The sequence below is a fragment of the Eleutherodactylus coqui genome, chromosome 1 (genome assembly GCF_035609145.1).
Source record: "Eleutherodactylus coqui strain aEleCoq1 chromosome 1, aEleCoq1.hap1, whole genome shotgun sequence".
NCBI classification, from domain to species: Eukaryota; Metazoa; Chordata; class Amphibia; order Anura; family Eleutherodactylidae; genus Eleutherodactylus; species Eleutherodactylus coqui.
Window position 1 is genome coordinate 248,895,433 of NC_089837.1, and position 21,936 is coordinate 248,917,368.

Genomic DNA, 21,936 nt, shown 5'->3' on the forward strand with positions numbered 1-21,936 from the left:
GATCCTTTCATTCCAGCGAAGCTATATCCGCCATATATCGCATCTTATTCATAACCACCATAATTATGGATTTATATTGGGTGTATCAAGATGTCTATATGCCTACATAATATGGTTATAAAAAATCAATACAACCATGCAAGATATTAATGCATAACTTCTATCTCATATTCCAAGTCACATTTTATTTTATCTAGACCTCCCTGGATCTCTAATGTGATCATACAATATATTCTAGCCATCATCCTTGCACCAATGAGCAAAAAATTTCATCTTCAGCTAAATATGTTGGAAATCTCCACAGGTAGTCAGTACCTCTAGGAATTTTATTGTGTAGTGTTATTGTCACTGGAGCGTGGTTGGAAATCACTAAGTCTTCAATAGTGGCTTAAGTGACTCTAGGGAGCAATGTAGGAGATAGGAGTATGTAATAAATTCTGGACCAGGAGTCGTGCACGTGGGAATAGTGTGTAAACTCACAGCCCTCTGGGTTAAGTTCCCGCCATATATCTCTGAGTTTTTGTATGGAATTAAGGCATTGTCATGGTATTTAGAGGGATTTATTCCTATATCATGACTACGATGATCTTCTATCGTATTGAGTACTGAATTAAAATCTCCTCCAATCAATTTATGCTCCACCGTATCCGTCAGAAGCCTGTTCTGTAAAAAATTGTTTATTATTACTATTTTGGCCGTAAACATTGTAGATAATTCCTCCAAGTTGTTTTTAATATGAACATGTAGGATCCTATCATTTGAGTCATGCCAATGATCCAGTATCGTTAATCCTGATCCCTTTTTAACAAGCATCAAAACCCCAGCCTTCGAGTGAAGCAGGTGAACCATAAACCTCTCCCACCAGGGGCGTAACTATAGAGAATGCAGGGGATGAGGTTGCACCCAGGCCCAGGAGCCTTAGGGGGCCCATAAGGCCTCTCTTCTCCATATAGGGAGCCCAGTACTATGAGTAAAGCATTATAGTTGGGGGCCCCATTACAGGTTTTGCATTGGGGCCCAGGAGCTTCTGTCTCCCACCCATAATTTTTGCATTCGGATATAGTCATTTTTGGTCAGGTGTGTCTCCTGAAGTAAAGCAATATCTGCTTTCAGACGTTTGAAATGACGCAATATTGACATACGTTTTTGTGGGGATCTTAGTCCCTTTACATTCCAGGAGATGATACGCATAGCAAGTTCTAATTATATATGTAAATTATGTATATGTACTCTGTAATCCACCGGTATTTCTACCAATTCAACACTTAAACGCAAACAATAATAAAACGATGAACCAAAATTCTGTGGCTCAAATTCCCACACCTTGCGTTTGACGAGAGGTAGAGAGTCAAATTAAAGTAAGATGCGATCTCCTTTAAGAGTGAATGCACTGCACACCTCCCAAAAGCGAATGCATGAATGGACTTCCTTAAATTCCACTTTGTGAGTAATATCAGGAGTGAATTTGTCAATTATATCGCTGTTACGTCAATGAGGAAATTTTAATGTTTCCTGCTCCTATATGATGCATTACAAAAGGAAATAAAGTGGAACTTCCACTTTTAGGTTTAAATTGACAAATTCCACTCCAGAAACATTTTTCAATTCTTACTATCATTCCATGAACCATAACATTTCGTAATCAACTTTATCGGCATTTCTAATGTCCCGCAGAGTACTCCCCGGAGGAGTATGCACAGTAGTATTACTGCATCTAGTGTCCTGTGAGTGTCCTTGCTCAAGGCAACAATGACATTCAATGCATACTCACAGCCCGCCTCAAAGTTTTCAGGTATCTGGCATCGATGTCGCTGCAGCTCCACGACGATGTCCCTTCGGTGATGCAGATGAAGATGGTGTGTCTCCTTGTTGATTTTCTCCATTGGCTGTCTTATGGAGGTGATCAGGTCGTCGTCGACTTAGAGAGTCTTGGGTTGATATTAAGTTAAGTTCTTTTTCTGCTATCTCCGGATCCTGATAGGCGATATTTGTGCCGTCTTTCTGCTATACTTTCAGTATTGCTGGGTATAGTAGTGCGAACTTTATTTGCTTCTGATACAGTGCAGAGCATATTGGTGAGAAGGCCTTTCTCTTTCGCTGAACTTCTAAAGAAAAGTCCGCAAAGATTAGAATTTTCTGTCCTCCCAACTCCAGGACATTTTGCCGGCTTTTGAAATTCCGCAGAATTAGTGATTTATCCGTGTAGTATAGATACTTTACAATAATTGGTCTGGGGTGCATTTTTGCTGATGCAGATTCATTCTCCATTGGTGCTCGGATATCCAGTCCTAATCTGTGCGCTCGTACAGTTTGGCATATACGGGAAATTCCGAGTGCGTTAGGAATTGTGATTTCGCAGAGCTGGCATAAATCCCTTTCCAAATACGATTCCTGGACTCCTATGATACGGAGATTATTGCGCCTGGATCTAATCTCTGGATCTTCCAGGCGGTCCCAGAGTTTTTTGTTGTCCCTTGTAAGGCTTTATATTTTTTGGGATGTTGAGCTGCTCTCTGATGATATATTTTCAATTTTGTGCTCAATGCTGTCTAGGCGGTTTCAATGTTGCGTTATCGACTCCTGAAGTTGACGCAGAGAGCCTGCGACTGTGTTTGCTAATGTCTCTTGGATGCCAGGAGAAATCAATTTTGCCACTTTGATTGCGAGCCTTCTATAGTCCACCACTGGTGCTTCTTCCCCCATGGGGGTCTTGCTCTCTGATGTTGTAGGAGAGGGAGGGGGCACGGCCAATAAAGGTTCCCCCTTATTTGTAGCGCCAGAAATTAGTGTTGCCTTTGAGATTACTTTTGTACTGTCATCTGTTTGTTTTGCTTTGGAATGCCCCATTTTAAGGATAACGTCCTCCATACAGCAGAGACTTGATTATATATATGTATGTTGTACTTTGGTATATTAAAATGCAACGGGACAGAAGATTCGCAATACCCTATATAGTGCTTCTAAGGTCCTTATTGCAGTGATATCTGAGTATTTAGTATGCGACCGTATTGCCTTGGGGCTCCATCGCTTGCCCTTACCTATATTTATTGTCAGCAGAATTTGCCTTATCCGAAACTGCAAGTCTCTTAATAAATTTCCATTTGCAGGCTCGAACAGTCGGTATATAGAAAGAGATGTGCAGAGGAAATATAATAGATGGTAGCAGACTACAGGTCCTGTTGTGCGATGTAGCAGAGCTGTAGGGGCTTGTGCTGCTGCTTTAGCTGGTATATGCAGTTGTAGTACAGCTTGTATGTAGACTTTTCTCACTATGCACTATGCCCTTTATGTGAGTGGCACTGTAATTCTGCTTTTATCTGGGGACACTGTGGCTTTATTATAGCCTGTTTTGTGGCTTTATGAGATCTCCCCACTCTTCCTCCACTGTTTCCCCTTGCCTATCTCTCCCTGCTCCACGTGCAGTCTGTAATGGCCGAGGTCAGCCTGAGGGAGATAGCAGTGGGGGTGGGGGTGCTCTCCAATGGCACTTCAGCTCCTCTGACAGGCAGCTGATAACAGCAGCAGTCCCTCTCTTGTCCTGGAGCACGCAGGCAGAAGCAAGTGTGAGTGAGAACTCCGAGCCCCGACCTGTCAAGCTGTCACAGTCTCTCCTGCACTCAGCAGCCGGTAGCTGGAGAATGCTGCCTGTGTTCTATGGAGGGTAGCACCGCTCAGCTGTTCCTCACTCCTCACTGCTGGGACCCGGCAGGGGTGTCAGTATGCCAGCAGGAAGTGCAGAACGCCCAGTAGCAGTGTTAAAGTTTGTTTTCTGGAGTGGTGTGATCAAAGCTGTTACTCACTGCTCCTCACTTCATGTCGCCGGAACCGGAAGTCCGTTCAACATTTTTAAAAATAATTTGGAGGATGGAATTGAAGGAAACTGATCAAGTTTGCCGAAGATACAAAGCTTGGAGTAATGGCTAACACTGAAGAAGAGAGAGGTTTCAAAAGGATGTGGACAGACTTGAACAGTGGGCAGTGACTAACAGAATTTAGTATTTAGTTAAATTGGTATTTAACAAGGAGAAATGCAAAGTTTTGCATTTGGCCAGGAAAAATTAAAAAAAGCACATACACAATGGGAGGAATTGAGCTAAGCAGCAGCACATGTGAAAAAGACTTGGATATATGAATAGATCACAGACTGAACTTGAGTCAACAGTGTGATGCAGTAGCAAAAAAGGCAAACACAATTTTGGGATATATATGACCCCTTAACACTACAGGATGTACAGTTAGGCCCTGCAGGTAAAGGGTTTGAATGGAGAGGGATCGTGGGTCGATCCCACTCTATACAACATGGGTTCCAGCTATTTCTTGCAGCCGACACTCACCCGCAACAACTCTGAGAAGCCACACTGCTCATTGGAGCTGTTAACCCTTTAAATGCTGTCTTCAATTCTGTCACAAGTTCAAGTCTCTATAGGGACTAAAAAAATGTAAACATTAGTTTTAAAAAGTTATTAATTATTAAAAAAAATAAAAAGTAATTAAATAAAAAAAACCTTTTGCCCTATTAGTAATAAACTAATCTAATTAAAAAATACAAAAACATATTTTGTATCGCTATGTCCGTAAAAGTCCGATCTCTCAAAGTAACGCATTACTTACCCCACATGGTGAATGTCATCAGAAAAATTAAATGAACAACCTCAGAATTGCACTATATTGGTCACTCTCTCTTCAAGAAAAAATGTAAAAAAAAGGCAATCAAAAGGTCGTATGTGTTACGGTATAATGCCCTTGATACGCCAGCCTGGGTTGCCCTGATCTCACCCGCAACCCCTGTCCCTGCCTACTTGCCTCCACTCCTGGCTAACCCCAAGGCGGGCAACTGGGCGGTGGTTCCTATTCTCGCTGGGGACCAAGAAGGGACGCTGGCATACCTGGAAGGAAAGGGTAGAATACCGACAGAAAAGGCAGATGTAATAAACTAACATGAAAATACAAAGCAGACCTGAGGCAGATGGAATAACCTGGCAGAAATAGCAAGCAAGCTGACAAGAGCAGAAGACCGACAGTGGCAGGCTAGCTAGCTCACTCAGGGAAACCAATAACTGGCAGTGATTGCAAGTCACTGCCAGACTTATAAACAAAAGCCTCCACCCAGGGGCAGAGAGAGGGAGAAGCCAACTCCCAACAGAACATAATAAAAGGGAGCTCGTGCACAGCAGCTGCACTCACCGGTGCGCGTGTGCACAGCGCCGAGAGCCACCAGCACACTGCCGGACCACAAGCCAGGGGGACGTGCCCCGATCGCGGGACACAGCACCCCGCCGCCCCGAGAGGAGCGCATGGTAACAGTATGTACTTCTAAAATGGTACTAATTGAAACTACAGGATGTGGTGCAAAAAATTAGCCCCTGCAAAACTATGTCGATGGAAAAATAAAAAAAGTTATGGCTGCGAGAAGATGGCGACAGAAAATAATTTAATAAAATAAATAAATTTGGTACCATAGTAATTGTAGTGACCCATATAATAAAGTTATCACATCATTTTTGTTGTATTGCATACGCCATAGTAATGTGACATGCCCAAAGATGACGGAATTTCGCTTTTTTCCATTTCACACCACTTATAATTTTTTTTTACTTTCTTTAGTACATTATATGGTACATTAAATAGTACCATTGAAAAATGCAGCTCTTGCAAACTCATCCTGCAAAAAACAAGCATGGAATCCATGTGAGGTAATTATCCCCATCTGGTATTACTTGGTCAGACCTCATTTGGAACACTGTGCTCAGTTTTGGGCACTCTAATTTAAAAAAAAAATGAACAAGCTGGAGCAAGTTCAAAAAAGAGTTACCAAGATGGTGAGGAACGGTTAAAGGATCTGGGAATGTTTTGCTTGCAAAAAAGAAGGCTGACAGGAGACTTAATAGCTGTCTACAAATATCTGAAGGGCTGTCATAGTGCAGAGGGATCAGCCCTATTCTCATTTACACAAGGAAAGACTAGAAACAATGGGATGAAACTGAAAGAGATGAGACAGATTAGATATTAGAAAAACTTTCTGACAGTTAGGGTGATCAATGAGTGGAACAGGTTGCCATGGGAGTTCGTGAGTTCTCCTTCAATTGAAGTCTTCAAACAGAAGCTGGACAGACTATAAACTAAATTTAAAGCTGTGTGTTGCAAAGTAATGAAGAGATAACAGTAGCATTTGTGCTTTCATCTGCTTTTATTGTTGCTGAAAATCTAATTGTTCTAAGCTGGAAATAGCTTTCAATAAAAACACTTTGGACAAAAAATAATCATTGTGGGTATGATTATATTATACTCACTATTTTAGCAATGAGAATTGTGATCATTGATAGTGATTATCTACATGGATCTTTGGTTGTGATTATAAGTTATAATGGTCTAAATATTGTAGCTATTTATCCTCTGTTTTGAGGCAGTTGGTGCAGACCTTTCTCCATGATGATCTCGATATACATCAGGTATCATGCCCTTAAACAAGATGAAGCCATCAGGATACTGTCGGACGCATGCGCATAATGAGTAGTGGTTGATGTGAGAGACGTCCTGAATAGTTGGGCAAATGAGTTCTTTTTGACTACCATAGGATGTAATGTAAGATGGTGGTCTATGGTCTCAGGCAGATTAATGATAGGTGCTATAGCTACGCGCGATTTGGACAGATCTCGCACATGCGTGGTGACTGGCTAATGACGTAGGTATGGAGCACGTCGGTGGACATCATGTGAGAGTCTTATACATCTCGTGCATGTGCAGTTGCTAACTAACGATGCCGGCATGGATTGCCCATAGCGGAATAGCGGTCTGTCCTGTTGCAGTCGGTGCCTACAGCACTACTAGCAGCGCTGATCCCGACGCACACTGTGATGTCAGTATGCAGCCGGGATCCTCCTATGGGGGTCAGTTACTGCTGGGGGGCCGCTGTGGGGGTCAGTTACTGCTGGGGGCCCGCTGTGGGTGGCAGTCACTGCTGGGGGGCCACTGTGGGGGGCAGTTAATGCTGGGGCCTCTGTGGGGGGCAGTTACTGCTGGGGGGCCGCTGAGGGGGCCGCTGTCGCTGCTGGGGGCCGCTGTGGCGGCACTGTCACCACTGGGGGCTCATCATTACTGAGATAAGTTAGGGGGAGACTATGAGAGGTGAGGGTCTGTGCTATGGGTGTTTTGGATTTATTAAATACAGTTATACATTACAATTATACATTTTTGTTAAACTATAAATATCGTGAATTTTTTTTTTTTTCTCGAAGTGACACACCACCCGAGTTATGCTTGTTTTTTTTGCGAATTTTGACATACCGAGCTCAAAAGGTTGCCTATCATTGTGATAGCATGTTTGTAAGAGGAGGGAAAAATACCAGAGGTCAGACAGAGGTTGAATATAGTGGCAAGATAGGAGATAAACACCGGGGAGCGGGACCGGAGGAGGTGTGAGGGGAGAGGGTCACTAGCCCAGGTGGTGAGGCGAGCAGAGAAAAGCAATGTGGAGACTTCTTCCTCTGTTGTTGGTCTGAGTACAAACAGTGAGCAGGGGCTGTTACTGACAAGACTAGGATCCGGGCTAGTCTAAGATTGGGAAGTTATTTCCTGACGGATGTCGTTTATTTTCTTTTTAAAGTAAGCAGCCAGCTCTACAGCACTGAGATCTGTAACAGGGGGCTGCGGTTTAGGGCTGAGAAGGGAGTGAAAGCTATCAAAGAGACGTTTAGGGTTGTGAAATAGTGAGGAGACGAGAGAGGTGAAGTAGACTTGTTTGGCATGGTGGAGAGCTAAGTTGTAGGTTCTGAGCATGAATTTTTAAAGGAGAAAGTCCACAGACGTTTGCGACTTTCTCCACAAATGTTCAGTACATCTAGAGCACCACCAGATGAAGCGCGTTTGAGGCATGAGACAGCGTTGCCAAGGTCTGCATCGGATAGCTTGGGTCACGAGAAGTGCTGCTTCATCTAGGGCATGTTTGAAAGTGGTGTTGTAGTGTACGGCAGCCAGGTTGGGACAGGAGAGGAGAGAGAGAGGGGACAGAGAGGACTATTAGAATCTTTTCATCCAGCAGCATGCCATGAATGATCCTTGATTGTTTCTATACTTCCAGATTGCATTAGGTGTAAATAAATATTCCAATAAATAGAAATTGGGTCTTTCATTTTAATGACAATTGTAGAGTATCAAAATGTCTGTATGTCAATGTAGAGCTTAGATTTCCCAATACAGAATAGCTCATATCATCTATATCCCACAATAATCCATGCATAGACACATTCTTTGAAGGCTGCTGATGTTACTAATTTACAAATAAGCATTTTTTCTTAAGCGAAACAAACTGCTGATATCAAAGTTGTGTACTTCATTCAATACAGTTACATTATGTATTCTTAATGAGCACTTACAAGCTGAGATAGTGAATACTCTTGGGAACTTATATTGCAAACATGTAGCAAAAGGTTTTGTGGTCAAGCTTATTTGTCTGATGCATCCCCTTCACAGTGTTTCATCTCATCATCTAGCAGTTTATTATTAAAATGTGGTGTTTTATCATTCTTGTGCACTGGGAGTGCATTGGGACAGTATGAAATCCTATCTGTTATGTAGCTCTGATGAATATAAACCATACATTGAGAAATTTGACTTGTACTCAATAGGCAAACTGTGCAATCTTTTGGAAACTGTAAATTACCATATATTATTCTGCAGGATAAGGAATTATCTAATCCCAACCCTGCAGTTTAATGCAATCTCAGTTTCACTCTGCCTGAGGGTGCTACCCACTACAGTTCTTTTTCAATGTGAAATTCGCAGCTTTTTTTTTCTCCAGGAGTCTATGGGATTGCGATTTTTGCCGTGATGCGTTTTTAACATTAGAAAGCCCCATAGACACCTGAAAAAAAACGCAGCAAATTCACAAATGCTAGTGGGTAGACACCCTTAGGCCTTAGTCAGACGGGCGTTTTTTGCCGCGATTTGCGGATCGCATGACGGATGCGCATCCGCAAATCGCGTGACCGGTGCGCGCAAGTCGCCCGCAAATCGCCCGAAAATCTGCTCCTAGCCGCGTTTCATTAGAAACGGGCCGGAGCTGTCCAGCGCATTGCATTCAATGGAGACGGCAATACAGCCGTCTCCATTGAAAGCAATGCGCTGCGGGCGAGCCCGGGATGAATTGTCGGTAAGGGCTTAAATATATAAGCCCTTACCTGCAATCCATCCTAAAATGTGTTAAAATAAAAAAAAATTGCATTCTCACCTTCTGCCTGCAGCTCCGGGCAGCCGTCCTGCAGTGGGTGTGAAGGGGGTGTGAGTCAGACCTGCCCCCTGATTGGCTCAGCGCTGAGCCAATCAGAGGCATGCCTCACTCACACCCATTCATGAATTCATGAATGGATGTGAGTCAGACCTGCCCCTGATTGGCTCAGCGCTGAGAGGCAGCAGTCACTCACCCATTCATGAATTCATGAATGGGTGTGTGAGTGAAACCGGCCTCTGATTGGTCAGGCTGTGACCAATCAGAGCAGATCATTCAGCAGGCGGGGATTTTAAAGCCCCGCCGGCTGAATAGTGCCGAGAAGCAGTTCAGGAGAACTGACAGCGGCCGCGGCTGGACTCCGGCTGCAGCGGAAAGGTGAGTATACAATTTTTTTTTATTTTAACACATTTTAGCATGAATTGCAGGGAAGGGTTTATATATTTAACCCCTTCCCGACAATTAACCCCGCGCACGCCGGCAGCCCATTGCTTTCAATGGAGCGGCTGTATTGCCGCTCCATTGAATTCAATGGGCAAACATCGTTCTTCTCTGCCACAGCTGTTACAGCTGTGGCAGAGAAGAATGATTTGTCTTCTATATATTCTCAATGGGGTCGGCGCTGCTGCCGCCGGCCCCATTGAGCGCATATACAGAAGCGAACAGGAATCGCAGATCGCAGATAGGTGCGATCTGCGATTTTTTGTTCTATAATTTTTCGGACGAGCGCATAAAAAGCGCTCATGTGTCCGATACCATTGCGAAGCAATGGTTTTAAAAAATCGCCGGACGCATGCGCATGCGCAAATCGCGGCAAAAAACGCCCGTCTGACTAAGCCCTAAGGGTGCCTACCCACTTGCGTTGCTGATTTTCGCACGTGAAAAACGTAGCGTTTTTTGCGCGTTTTCCGCGCCTTTTTCGCGGCGTTTTTTGCAGCCCTCCATTGACAATCATGGGTGCATTAAGAGAAAAATAAGGAGACATATGCAACTGACAGTTCCTATGTGAAAAAACCCCACGAAACGGAAAGAAAACCCCAGATGGACAAGAACACATTCTATACTAATTGCTCTTGAGAAAAAACGCAAAACATCGCAGGAAAAAAAATCGCAAGTGGGTAGGCACCCTTAGGATGCTTTTTAACTTAGTCATGTAGGTTTTAAGCCTGGATAAATGGAGAGAGTTAGGAAAAGACTGGGTGACCTACCTTGTAAAAACTTTGCCTTGGAAATCTATGAAAGAGCTCCCAGATGATTCAAATATGGAATCTAATGGTAGCCATCCCCCACCCCCCCTCCCCCAGACCAAAGAATATTCTAAATGTTACCGATAAAATAGTGAGGTCTGAGTACAGGTAATTAGGGTTTTCCTTGTGATGCCAGGGGGGGGGGGGGGGGAGCTCTTGGGAAGCCCAGCTGCTGATGCACCTCATGATAAAATGAAAGGACTGCGCTGTACCAAAGCTCATATATATATATATACCAGTCCCTTGGCAAGAGGAAGCTGATATCCCTTCACTCCAGGGTTTGGTTTTCTTGCATGCCTGTTATATGTTCTGTGTATACGTGTGAACAGTGTCATGTTCAGTGTCTGTGCAGGTGGCCAGACATGTGTGTGAACAATGTTGTGTTTATTGGTTTCATGCAGGTGCCAAACAAGGTGTATGAGCAGTCATGTTCTGTGCTTCATGCAATCCCTAGTGTGTTAGTGTGAACAGCGACATGTTCGGTATCTGTGTAGGTTTCCAGACATCAGGTGTGAACAGTGGTGTTCTGAGAGTAGGTGTGAGTTGCGTCCTGTCCTGCTGTGGATAGTTTGCCATCCAGGGATATGTAGGTTACTAGGTTCCAGTGCAGGGTCGTCGTTATCGTATTTTAGGCCCAAAACACGTAAGCTGGTGCGCTATTGCAAGCGACTGCATGTATGCCAGAACCTAGGCTATCTCACAATTAACTACCGGTTTAAAATAAGCCCCACCCCAATAATAAGCCCTACTCCTATTTTCAGGAGGGCTGAAAAATAAGCCCCTCCACCTGAAAATAAACCTTAGCTACTCAAGGTAAAAAAAAAAATCAATACTCACCTAGCCACCAGCATCTGTGTCCTTTGCACTGGTCTCCAGCACTGTGGCAAGTTGCAGTCCTCAGCGCTGACAGGATTCTTTTCTCCTGGTAAAGGGGCTTTGAATACCCTGCCTTCGGTAAGAGAGCACTGTGATTGGATTGAGCGCCAGCCAATCAAAGCCAGCGCTTCATCATTCACAGCCATTCAGTGAATTGTAAGATGGTGAAACAGCCCTCCTTTTGTGAATGTATCTGTTTCTGTAAGTTTATGCTGTTATAACTGACAATTTGTTTTTAGACCACAAGAGGTCACTGTGGCCTGGAATGCAACAGGGGAGAGGAAGTGCATCATCACTGCCCAGATGAGGGAGCTTAAAAGAGAAAGAAGAAAGAGAGGGGTGGGTGTTGGCTTCTTGTGAAGTGTGCCTTGGAGGATTGGAGAGAGTGAGCCAACGTAATCCACATGGAAAACAACCCCAAAAAGGAGCAGAGTTACCGTGAAGGGGAGCTGAATTAGAGACTGTTCTCGGATTAACTCATATTCCTGCCGTTCCCGACAAAGTCTAGAGGTACCCAACAGACCCGGGTCAGCCAGAGAACGAAGGCCTGGTGTAACCGTGAAAGTACCACATTGTATGTTTGGCGCCAAACTGTTCGACACTAATATCAAGGCCTGTAGTTAGTTTGTTTAGTTAGGTATACTGTCTGTCACAGGCCACACTACTGGTGACTGATCTGTCTATTTAATAACCCTCAAACACAGAGAACTCTATAGAGCTGGGAGAGAGAGCTTTCTAAAGATGTCTAAAAATCACATGTTATGTAACTACTTTTCCTTGGCTTGTGAGCTATATACTGTTATATCTGTTTGGTGGTACTGTGGTTGAGGAGGATAGGGGTATGTGGTTAAGATTGTAAGCTCTTGTGTTGTGCCACCGGTGCTTCCCTAGCAGCCTCACTAATTGTTCCTGTTTCTAGGGTAATAGTGGCTGGTTAGAGACAGCCTGTAGATAGGCAAAAGCTTGGAGTATTGTGGAAGCACACATTATAAAGCACTGCGCTGCATAGCATAGGGGCCTCGGCTTTCCAGCTGAGAGTATGTGTAAAAATCTGTGGGGGTTCTTTTTGGTAAAGAGTTTAACTAAACTAAGTAAAATCTCATTTTTACGTAGTGGGTCGGAGTTGCCTCTTTTGTTCAAGACTTCGCTGTATCCTGGGGAGTCTACCCTGGTACACAGCTTACAGAATAACATCACTGAATGGCTGTGATTGGTTCATCAAGTGTCGGCTTTGATTGGCTGGTGCTTGATCCAATCACAGCACTTACCGGAAGCAGGGTATTCAAAGCCCCGTCACCAGAAGAGAATCCTGTCAGCACTGAGGACTGCAGCCTGCCACAGTGCCGGAGACCAGCGCAAGGGACACAAGACACTGGCGGCTAGGTGATTATTGCTTTTTTTTTACCTTATTTCCTGCGTCTGTGTCCCTCCTGCTGGTCCCCACACAGCTGCAGGCTGCAGTTCTCAGTGCTGACTGGATTCTCTTCTCCTGCTAACTGGGCTTTGAATACCCTACCTCTGGTAAGCACTATGATTTGTTCGAGTGCCAAACAATCAGAGCCGGCACTTGAACCAATCGACAGCACTGAGGACTGCAGCAGTGCAGACACCAGCGCCAGGGACACAGATGCCGGCAGCTGGGTAAGTATAAAACATTCCCTGAAAATAAAACATTTTGCCTCTTTTGAGGCAAAAATTAATATAAGACAGTGTCTTATTTTCGAGGAAACAAGGTACATAAAATCCTGTAGTATGTATCCTGGATGTAGCTTCATTTTCTGTGAGTTATGTCTTTGAGCATTCACCTCTGTGATTTTATGTAGTTAATTGTGAGATAGTGTAGGTTCTGGTATACGCGCAGTGGCCTTGCCGTGGCACGCAAGCTTACGTGTTTTGGGTCTAAAATACTAACACCTGCATTTATCAGTGTGTGTGTTTTTATGCATGCAGTTTGCTATATATGTTGGAGAAGCCCAGGATGGCATGCCAGTGTGGCACACTTTTTTAATAGATGGCAATCCAGTGCTTAGTCAGTGTGGGTTGTACGCCTATATGTGTGGTGCACTTAGCTATGGTGGTCATTCTTGGTATCAGTTCATATTGTGCAGACTGGGTTTGTTAGCAGTCACCCCTCCCCTCCCCTCCCCTGGGTTGAGTTGAGTGAATGCTCAATCAGTCTGCACATGAACATTTTTGCTCCTCTATATTGCAATCTGGCTTGCTGCATGCTAGAAGGTTAAATGGCGATTGAGGCTTCCCTGTAGTAAATATCCTGTATCTGGCTTCATTTTCTGTGAGTTATGTCTTTGAGCATTTTTTCTCACCTCTGTAATTTTAGGATAGTGCAAACAACCGTTTTCCCCATAGCCATGTATGAATGTAAAAGCTGGAAAAGCTGACAGGAGGATTGATGCATTGGAGCTGTGGTGCTGGCGAAAGCTGCTGCATATACCCTGGACAGCAAGAGTAACAAACAGAGAAGTCCTGAATCGTGTAAGTCCTGAACCCGATATATCACTAGAGGGCAAGATGACCAGGCTCATGTATTTTGGCCATGTAATGCAAGCAGAGTTGCTAGAAAAATCTATAATGCTTGGACAGATGAGTGGCAAAAGAAGACCCGACCGCCAAAGAACACGATGGCTGATACTGTCAGAGCTGATACTGGCATGGATATCATACAACTGAAAGATGCAGTGCAAAACCGAAAAACATGGAGGGAGGTCGCCTTTAGGGTGGCCAAGGGTTGTGAACCACTAAATGGCTAACAACAAAAAGCTGAAAGTCATGGACAACTTCGGACAACCAGGCTGACAGAAGTCTTAGTTTATTCATGTTTGTCACAGACCCAGTTTTCTGCCATTTGGCAGGTGATTTTGTACTTCGGTACTTGTCGGCGAAGGCCTCTTGAATTTCCAAAACATCGGTTTATAGAGTTTAGAATCACTGGAGGGGAAGATGACCAGGCTCATGTATTTTGGCCATGTAATGTGTGCAGAGTCACTAGAAAAATCTACAATGCTTGGACAGATCAGTGGCAAAAGACAACCCGGCCGCCAAAGAACACGATGGCTGATACTGTCAGAGCTAATACTGGCATGGATTTTGAACAACTGAAATAAGCAGTGAAAAAACGAAAAACATAGAGGAAGATCGCCTGTGGGGTCGCTAAGGGTCCTGAACGACTGAATGGCTACCAAAAACAACACAGGTGTACAGATGAGCGAGCATACTCGCTAAGGGCAAATACTCGAGCGACTATTGTTCTTAGCAAGTACCTGCCCGCTCGTGAGAAAAGATGCGGGTGCCGGAGGGGGGCGAGGTCTCTCTCCCTCCCCCCCTCATCCTCCCCCCCACAACACACCGCTCACCCCTACCGGCACCTGAATCTTTTCTGACGAGCGGGCAGGTACTCGCTAAGGACAATATTCGCTTGCGTATTTGCCCTTAGCGAGTATGCTCGCTCATCTCTACACGGGTGCTTTTACACGAAACAAGTATCGTTCTCACAAGTGAACGAGCAAATGGTGTCACAGTTTCCTCGTTCACTTGGGTAGTCAGTTTAGACACAAAGATAGATTGTTTATTTTCTTTTGTGACAGGACTGTTCAGTCATTCAGTTCACTGTATAAGCGAATAAGAATGACTGAACAATCAGTGTTTAAATCGAAGGAATAGCGAACAAGCCAACAATGATTTTTATGCTTGAATGAAATAAACGACAAAGCAAACAAATTATCGTTCATCATTCAATCATTGTTTATACTAATGATTCGCTCTTTTAAACGAGTCTTCAAACAATAATTGTTTCTTGTAAAAGGGCCATTAGCCTCAGGTGGCTGATAAAGTATAACAAGTTTTGCATCAAATGTTATCAAATTATCTTCTAATTTTAGCAATGAACTAAAACTTTAAAATGTTCATTAAACATTTCAAACAACTTGTGCTAATATGATAGCAGTTTTGTTAATTATCACACTGAATATTTATTTTATTCTCCTAAAATGATTTTTGCAGCATGCCAGCCATGACATTGCCACGGCGCAGTGGCTACAACGCGGCATCGGCACATGCGCCCTGTCATTTGGTGCTGGTCAACATCCAACTGCTGCTGTGGTTGGTTAGTGAGTAGGTTGTTTCCCCAGCTTGCATTCCTCCGCCTGGTAGAGTTCTGATCCGGTTCACATCCTCCTAGTGCTATCTCACAGTCAGATAAGTTCCTAGTGTTCTTACTTATTAGACTATTTTAGTATATCTCCTTCCTAGTAGCTTTGTGATTATTGTGATATATCTCTTTGTGTATGTTACAAACAGTTAGAGACCAGAATCTGCAGTTCCCAGCACAGGGTATAGAACACAACACAGCGGTCAGGCTCCTCCCAGCAGTCCTGAGAGGTTTGAGAATCTGATGTACACCCTGAAGAAAGGAGAAAAATACAGCATATTAGTCATATAATGGCCAGAAATAAGGTTATTCCTCATGTACACATGCGGCCGCTAATTCTGAGAAACCATCCGAAAAGTTTCAGCTTTCCCATGCAGCTCCATGAAGAATGTTGTAAAGCAATATATAGTATAGGTTTAGTGACTATACTATACACTTTAACCAGCACTCACTAAATCACAACTTATAGTTAGCATTCTAATAAAATGATAACTCCAACATACTAAGTTTCCTTACAATCATTCACTATTTCAATGTAGAGATCTTTTAAAGGAACATGAAATACATTAACATACAGTTTTTTGCTATTTTGTCATAATCAATTATTAATTAAAATTCTATAGGAACCATTTACATGTGGATATTCGCCATGCATCATAAATACTGTACCTAAAATATCAGGGAAGACTGGTCCCTAACCCCTTAAGGACACGGCCCCTTTTCTTTTTTCTATTTTCGTTTTTTGCTCCTCCCTTTTAAAAAATTTATTTATTTATCCAGCAACGTCGCTGTCAGAACCGGCAACTCTCGGGGCCGCCGTGCCCGCACCACCGGTCCGGCCACCCGGGGTACAGGAGCGCGGCGCAGAGGTACCCCGGTTCTTGTGATCTCCCCGGGCCGCTGTAAGACTGGTCGCCGCCGGGTTGCTAGGGAGGCAGCTGGTGCTTCTAGTGTCCTGACTACCAGGCTGGCTTCCCTAGTAACTGTCTGTGCAGCTAGACTGGGGGCGTGTCCCCAGCACCGCCCTGATTAGCCCTGCTGCTGTCAGGCTCCCCGCCCCAATCAGCTTCTGGGGCGGGAGCGCTGACAGCATTTAAATAGGTGTGTTTTCCTCTCAGGCCTCGCCAGTGTTAGTTTGGTTCTCCAGCTGCACCCGCGTTTATCCTGACTGCTCTTGTGACCTCGGCTTTTCTGACACCTGCTTTTGGACTTGACTACGTTTTTGCCTGACCCCTCCGTACTGCGTACCCTCTTGTTGCCTACCCGGATTGTCTGACCATTCTACCGTTGCTTGTCTCAGTGTCTGTTTGTCTCCCGTGTCCCGCTTCCCTAGTGAGGGTAGGGACCGTCGCCCAGTTGTCGCCCTGGGGGTTAGCCCAGGGGGGCAAGTAGGCAGGGACAGGGGTTGCGGGATATCTCAGGGACCCCCATATCCCGGACACTGTCCTGACAGTAACACTGGCCGAACTAAGGTCAGACCCTTGCATCCGCCCGGCAACTTTGAGCCCCTCGATGGAGGCCGTGGCGGCTGTAGCGAACCAGGTCCAGGTCCTTACGACCCTTGCCCAGGACCTAACAGCCCGCTTGCAGCCACGGGAACAAGTGGCAGCTGCAGGTCCCATGCAGCCCTCGTCCGCTCCAGGAACGATGTCAGAACCGCGAGCCACGCTTCCGGATTGCTTCTCCGGAGAGAGAGATCAGTTTTTTGCATTTAGAGAGAGCTGCAAGCTCTACTTTGATCTCCGCCCCCACTCCTCTGGTACTGAATACCAGAAAGTGGGAATCGTAATTACCCGCCTGAGGGGAGAGCCCCAGAATTGGGCTTTCTCGCTACCAGCTGGTTCTCCAGCCCGACTATCCCTTGACGCCTTTTTTTTCGCCCTGGGTCAAATTTATGATGAACCCGACCGGGCGGGCTACGCAGTCTCCAAACTTCTGGCCCTGCGCCAGGGTTGTAAGATGGCGGAGGACTACTGTTCCCAATTCCGTCAACATTGTACGGAATCCCGGTGGAACGATGCCGCCCTAAAAGACTTATTTTTGACCGGTCTGTCTGAGGGTCTCAAGGACCTACTTGTGGCCCACCCAGAGCCTAAAACCCTGGAGCAAGCCATGTCGCTGGCTATTCGAGCCGACCGACGTTTGAGGGCCAGACACGCCGCTCGGACCACCCCACTCCCCACGTCTACTTCTTCGACTGACCCGACCGTTTACCCTCCCACCACCGAGGCCATGGAGCTGGGAGCCGTGAACCCCGAGCAACGACGGGAACACCGCCTGAAGAAGAACCTCTGCTTCTACTGTGGGGAGCCGGGTCACCGCATTGCTACCTGCGCTAAGAAGCCACGGCAGGAAGAACTCCCGCTCCTAGGCAGTTATCGGGGGGACTGTCTAGGAGCCAAGGTACTCCCTGTGTTGTCCAAAATGTTAGTGCCTTGCACCCTAGAATTTCATGCTTTCCACCGTACTGGGCAAGCCTTTGTTGATTCGGGGGCTGCGGCTAATTTCGTTAACTTTAATTTCGTTGCTCAACTGTCCGGGGTTTTGTTACGTTTAGAAACTCCGATTCTGGTTTCAGGAGTGGACTCCACTCCTTTGCAAGCAGGGGTGGTTAATCTGGTAACCCCTGAAGTAAGGTTTACTATAGGAGCCTTACACGTGGAAACCTGCACCTTTCTAGTGATGAGAGATTTGTCTGTGGACGTCGTCCTAGGCCTCCCCTGGCTCCGGGAGCACAACCCGGTAGTAAATTGGGACACGTTGGAACTGGTAAAGTGGGGTCCCCGCTGTGCCAACCACCTTTGTGCGGTGAAGGTGGGAATCTCCACCTGCGAGGGGAGCCCCCTACCAGAATACCTCTCCGAGTTTTCTGACGTGTTCTCCAAACAATTATCTGAAGCTCTGCCCCCTCATAGGGAATGGGACTGTAAAATAGACTTGATTCCTGGGGCCAAACTTCCTAAGGGCCGCATTTATAACGTTACGGTTCCAGAGAGAGAATCCATGAAGGACTACATCCAGGACAGCCTGGCCAAGGGGCACATCCGGCCCTCAGAATCCCCGGTGGGTGCCGGGTTTTTCTTCGTTGAGAAGAAGGATGGGGGTCTCCGGCCCTGTATTGACTATAGAGAGCTAAATAAAATCACAGTCCGAAACCAGTATGCTCTTCCACTCATTCCTGACCTCCTCAACCAGGTCGCTGGTGCCCGATGGTTTTCTAAACTTGATCTCAGGGGAGCATACAACCTCATCCGCATTCGGGAGGGGGATGAGTGGAAAACCGCCTTCAATACGCCCCTCGGGCATTTTGAATACCTAGTTATGCCTTTTGGATTGTGTAACGCCCCCGCCATTTTTCAGGGGTACATGAACTCAGTGTTTCAGGATATCATGGGGGTGTTCGTGGTTGTATATCTAGACGACATTTTGATTTTTTCCTCCGACTTGCCGAGTCACCATACTCACGTTCAGACTGTGCTAGCTCGACTCAGACACAACAAGCTGTTTGCTAAACTCGAGAAATGTGTTTTCGGGGTACAAAAGATATCATTTTTGGGGTATATCATCACGCCATGCGACTTCCAGATGGATCCTGAAAAGGTGAAGGCCATCACGGAGTGGGCTCAGCCAGGGTCGTTGAAAGCCCTTCAACGCTTCCTCGGCTTCGCCAACTACTATCGCAAATTCATTAAAGACTTCTCCGTGGTGGCTAAACCTCTAACGGACCTCACCAGAAAGGGGGCAGATGTGAGGACCTGGTCTTCTGAGGCTCTGAGGGCCTTCAATACCCTAAAGGCGGCGTTCTCGTCTGCACCTGTCCTAGTACAACCGGATCTGTCCAGTCCTTTTGTGGTGGAGGTAGATGCCTCTGAGTTTGGTGTGGGAGCGGTACTGTCCCAAGGTCCCTCCACTCTCACCAACCTTAGACCGTGTGCCTATTTTTCTAGGAAGTTTTCGTCCACCGAACGGAACTATGATATAGGCAACCGGGAATTGCTGGCGATTAAGTGGGCTTTCGAAGAGTGGAGGCATTTTTTGGAAGGAGCCCATCACCAGATTACGGTACTCACTGACCATAAAAACCTCACTTATCTAGATTCCGCTAAGAGGTTAAATGCTCGGCAAGCCCGCTGGGCCTTGTTTTTCTCTCGGTTCAATTTTGTTGTTACCTATAGACCCGGTTCTAAGAATGTCAAGGCTGATGCCCTGTCTAGGAGTTTTGGTTCTCCGGAACCTTCCGAGCCGGAGCCTGAGAGCATTCTCTCCCCCGGGGTGGTCCTCGCTGCTGTCTCCTCCGACCTTTCACCTCTCATTCACGCCGCTCAACAATCTGCTCCTGAAGCCCTTCCGGAAGGCAAATTATTTGTCCCGTTGTCACTGAGATTGAAAGTGTTAGAGGAGACACATGCTTCAGTCCTAGCTGGACACCCCGGTATCAGGGGTACTCTGGAGTTAGCGGCCAGACTCTATTGGTGGCCGCACATGGCCAAGGATGTACGGGTATTTGTGTCCGCGTGCCCGGTTTGCGCAAGGGGGAAGAACCTCAGGAGACGTCCTGAGGGGCCTCTTCTGCCCTTGCCCATTCCGTCCAGGCCATGGTCCCATTTGTCCATGGATTTTATTACTGATCTGCCATCCTCGCTGGGGAATACGGTCATTTGGGTAATAGTTGACCGTTTCTCCAAAATGTCTCATTTTGTTCCACTTGGCAAGTTGCCTAACGCCAAACTTTTGTCTGAGATGTTCATCAAGGAGATTGTTCGGTTACATGGCATCCCCGAGGATATTGTGTCTGATAGAGGGGTTCAGTTCGTCGCTCGCTTCTGGCGAGCCTTCTGTAAAAATCTAAACGTTAATTTGTCCTTTTCCTCCGCTTTCCATCCCGAGAGTAACGGACAAACGGAACGGATGAACCAAGAACTTATCCAGTATCTGCGACTGTTTGTCTCTGATAACCAGCATCAGTGGGCCAACTACTTACCTCTCGCCGAATTTGCTATTAACAACCATGGTAACTCGTCGACCCAACTGTCACCTTTTTTTTGTAACTATGGGTTCCATCCCCGGTTCTCGCTTTCTACTCCTTTGGTCTCGAACAATCCGGCCGCCGACATATCCGCCGAAGAACTGTGCACAGTTTGGGCCCAGGTTCGTAAGAACCTTCAGGGTTCCCAAGAGAAACTGCGTAAATACGCAAATAAAAGACGTACTATCTCTGCACCTTTTGTGGTCGGGGAGCAGGTTTTATTATCATCTAAGAATCTGAGACTTAAGGTTCCCTCCCTGAAACTTGCTCCTCGGTTCATTGGCCCATTTACGGTTTCTCAGGTTATCAACCCGGTGTCATATAAGTTGGCACTTCCTGACCCCTGGAAGGTCCACAAGGTTTTTCACAAGAACTTGCTTAAGAAGTATGTGACTCCAGTTCTCCCCACCCAGAACCCGCCTCCTCCCTCTCTGGTACAGGGGGAACTGGAGTATGAAGTAGAAAGGCTTGTGGATGCCCGACGGGTTAGAGGTGGGCTGCAGTACCTGGTCCACTGGAGAGGATTTGGCCCTGAGGATAGGACGTGGGTCCCTGCCAGGGACGTTCATGCGCCACGCCTAGTCCAGGCATTCCACAGGGCTTTCCCGCTTAAGCCCGCACCTGGCCATGGGGGTCCGGTGTACCCCCGTAGAAGGGGGGGTACTGTCAGAACCGGCAACTCTCGGGGCCGCCGTGCCCGCACCACCGGTCCGGCCACCCGGGGTACAGGAGCGCGGCGCAGAGGTACCCCGGTTCTTGTGATCTCCCCGGGCCGCTGTAAGACTGGTCGCCGCCGGGTTGCTAGGGAGGCAGCTGGTGCTTCTAGTGTCCTGACTACCAGGCTGGCTTCCCTAGTAACTGTCTGTGCAGCTAGACTGGGGGCGTGTCCCCAGCACCGCCCTGATTAGCCCTGCTGCTGTCAGGCTCCCCGCCCCAATCAGCTTCTGGGGCGGGAGCGCTGACAGCATTTAAATAGGTGTGTTTTCCTCTCAGGCCTCGCCAGTGTTAGTTTGGTTCTCCAGCTGCACCCGCGTTTATCCTGACTGCTCTTGTGACCTCGGCTTTTCTGACACCTGCTTTTGGACTTGACTACGTTTTTGCCTGACCCCTCCGTACTGCGTACCCTCTTGTTGCCTACCCGGATTGTCTGACCATTCTACCGTTGCTTGTCTCAGTGTCTGTTTGTCTCCCGTGTCCCGCTTCCCTAGTGAGGGTAGGGACCGTCGCCCAGTTGTCGCCCTGGGGGTTAGCCCAGGGGGGCAAGTAGGCAGGGACAGGGGTTGCGGGATATCTCAGGGACCCCCATATCCCGGACACTGTCCTGACAGTCGCTGTATGAGGGCTTGTTTTTTGCAGGATGTGTTGTATTTTTCAAAAGGTACTATTTAATGTACCATAT